Source organism: Corylus avellana, chromosome ca4 (assembly GCF_901000735.1).
Source record: "Corylus avellana chromosome ca4, CavTom2PMs-1.0".
NCBI classification, from domain to species: domain Eukaryota; kingdom Viridiplantae; phylum Streptophyta; class Magnoliopsida; order Fagales; family Betulaceae; genus Corylus; species Corylus avellana.
In genome coordinates, this window is record NC_081544.1 from 10,593,183 (window position 1) to 10,596,958 (window position 3,776).

Genomic DNA, 3,776 nt, shown 5'->3' on the forward strand with positions numbered 1-3,776 from the left:
TGGAACTCATTGAATTATTATCAAATCAGAGAATTCTCTCTCAAATACTCTGCGGAGTATTATCTTTCTTTTAGCTTGCGGGCTTGTTTTATTTTTTGGGTAGAAGACGAAGACGCTTTTTCTTGCAGAATCAAAGACGCTGCTCTTTGATTAGTTACCTTAGTCTTCCGCTACGTCAGTTGGTATCAGAGCAGGCTTTTATCCTAATCATGGCCAATTAGCACAACGGTGACAAACTCCTCCAACAACTCCGCTTGTAGGAGAGGGACTCTTTCGAGAGCCAAATTCTTGGGGTATCCAAGCTAGCATTATCCGGATTCAATGGCCAACTTATACTACAACAACAAATTCTATAACGACACTGTTCGTGAGAGAGATGTTGTTTCGAGATCTGACTACCAGCGATACATCAAGCGATCGGAGGCTCCTTTGAGAGCTGAAGTCCAAGAGCTCCAGCAGACAACGTAGATGATGCAACAGGAGGAGCACCAGTTGTGTGAGCCGTTTGAACGCAGGCAGATGCGTGCCCATTGGAATCACAGAGACATCCGAGAGTAGCGGATGAATATCGATCTCCCTTCATTTGATGGTTATCTTCATATTGAAGATTACCTTGACTGGATAATGGAGGTAGAACTTTGAGTACATGTGTATTCCGAAAGAAAAGAAGGTGAAGTTGGTGGCTTATAAGCTCAAAGGTGGAGCATTCACTTGGTGGGAATGGTTGAAGCTCTCTCGATCCAGGGAAGGAAAAAGACCCCCTGACATCTTGGCCCAAGATGAAGCGATTACTCAATGCCCAGTTCCTACCACCAGATGACTATTTGATCCGAAGGGAACCTGTTCGGTATCTTTATGTTGACCGATTCCATTAGGATGACGTAAGCCACTTTTGTCATGTCCATAATTATCTTCATAACTCTCCAAATAGGCCCTTTGCCTATGAAGAGAATTTAAATTATGGTGAAAAAGTTGTGGAAGATGTTAAGTTGGTTAAAGAAGTGGAGTTGCCGTAAGAGAAAACATATGTGCAGCCACTATCATTGATTCTAATGACTACGTCAATGGAGGAACAGCTACCGTCTCCTCCACCACAAGTGCAACTTCCTCCACCACAGTTGCAACCTCCTCCACCACAAGTGCAACCTCTTCCACCACAAATGCAACCTCCTCCTCCACATGTGCAACCTCGTCCACCACAAGTGCAACTCATCACGATCACCACAAAAATTGATGATCCTTTGCAAGATAATGGTGAAGTTGAAGATGACATCCATGAAGATATCGTTGGGGGAAATTTTATGGAAGAGGACGAAAAAGAGAAAACGTGTCTTGGTGAAATCTATGTAAATTTCTCCAAATATATTTCTGCGGAGGAGTTGTGCGTACCATGTTCCAAAGAAAACTCAGGGACGAGTTTTTTTCAAGTGGGGGTGTCTGATGTAGGATAATATTTACCTTTATTTTCGGTAAAAACAAAAATAAAGAAAATATCAAAAATAATATTGGAGCAACGCTGCTTGATTAGAATTTTATCCGTTCTCAAACAATAGAAGTACAAAATGAAAGATTGTCACGATTCTCGTTGATTGTCAATTTTATATTAGGATTTTATTTTATTTTATTAGAACTTTATTTCCTTTCCTTATTAGGATTAGGTTTACTATTGTTACTAGGATTAGGTTTACTATTGCTACTAGGATTAGGTTTACTTTCTCTACAAGTATTTTTCTTCTATAAATAGGCTAGCTGATTATGTAAAATGGAACTCATTGAATTATTATCAAATAAGAGAATTCTCTCTCAAATACTCTGTGGAGTTTTATCTTTCTTTTAGCCTGTGGGCTTGTTTTATCTTTTGGGTAGAAGACGAAGACGCTTTTCCTTGCAGAATCAAAGACGCTGCACTTTGATTAGTTACCTTAGTCTTCCGCTACGTCATAAGGCGATGGATAAGCCCTTATGAGAGGCAAAAGGTGTTAGAGAAAACTCAAAACCAAGAAAACCCGAAGGTAAAAGCTTCATAAAGAAGGAAAACCAAGAAGAGAATGACAAAAGGAGAAGGGAGGAGGGAAGTGGTAACTAGGTTTAGTTTTCTAAAGAGAGGGCTAAGCGAGAGAAGAACGAGAGAGGTAGTATGGTAATGTACTATGCAGTTGAAATAATACTGAAAATGTTTTACATGAAAAGAAATGGTGCCTAAATGGAATTGGCGATTTCATATTTGGTTTTAAAATTCATATAATGTGTGAAGTTTGGTGCTTTACATGGCCAACCTTTGTATCTTGTTATGTTGTTGAGAATATTGTTGTCTATTGAATCAGAATGAATATTGTATATAAGGGGCCTATATATATAGGCCAATAATACATACACTATATATACATAACCCATGTGGGACAACACTACATATAATCTAACAACCCCCCTCAAACTCAAAGTGTAGTGCGAAAGACCAACTTGAGTTTGGAAACAAGACCACGAAAACGCCCTGGAGGATGAAACTTTGTAAAGAGGTTTGCAAGCTGATCATGGGACGTGACATAATGAAGATGTAGTGAGCCCTTAAGAAGATGATGACGAACAAACGACAATCAATCTCAACATGTTTGGTCCGTTAATGAAAAACATCATCACGAGCAATCTGAGTAGCACTCCTATTGTTATAATATACAGGAGTAGCAGAAGAAAGAGACACCCATATCATTTAACAACCATCGCAACCAAAGAAGCTCCGAGTTGGTGTCAATTGAAGCACGATATTCTGCCTCAGTGCTAGATCGAACAACAATAGTTTGTTTCTTACTTCGCCAAGAGATACGAGAGGTGCCAAGTAGGAAATAATAACCAGTGGTAGAACGACGATCTGTGGAATCACCTGCCCAATCAACATCGGTATAAGCATGCATTTGAAGAGGAGATTGAGAGAAAAAATAGAGCTCATGAAATAATGTCCCCTTTAGGTAGTGAAGGATGCGAAGGACACTTGAGAAATGAGTAGAGCGAGGAGTAGCCATAAACTGACTCACTTGATGGACAGTATACGAGATATCAGGCCGAGTCACAGTAAGGTAGACAAGACTGCCAACCAAATGCCGATACAAAGTAAAATCACGAAGAGGCTCACCATCATGAGGCGTAAGACGAGGATTATGCTCAGTCGGTGTGTTAGCAATCTTACTATGTGTGAGATTGGCTCGAGAAAGCAGATGAGAGATATACTCGGCTTGTGTGAAATAATAACCATTAGAAGAAGAGGAAATCTCAAGACTAAGAAAACAGCTGAGAGGGCTAAGATCTTTCATCTTAAAGTGCTGACTGAGAAACTGTTTAAGTTCTTGAATGCCAGTAGTATCATATCTAGTGATGATCATGTTGTTAACATATAATAGAAGAAGTATGGTGCCCCGGTCTATGCGGCGAACAAACGAGGCTAAGTCATAAGAGCTAATGGAGAATCCAAGGCTAGAGATAGTGGTGCTAAACTTAGCAAACCATGTTCAAGGAGCCTGCTTAAGTCGATATAGAGCTCAATGGAGACGACAAACCTTGTTTGTCGGATGAGATAGTCTAGGAGGTGACTTCATATAGACTTCTTCACTTAGATTGCCATTAAAGAATGCATTTTTGACATCTCCATTTGAAAAAGTGACCAATGGCAAGAGACTGCAATAGCCAGCAAAGCCGGCACTGAAGATAGGCGAGCAACTGGAGCAAAAGTCTCCTTATAATTCATACCATACTCCTGAGTAAAATTTTTGGCCACAAGTCGAGCC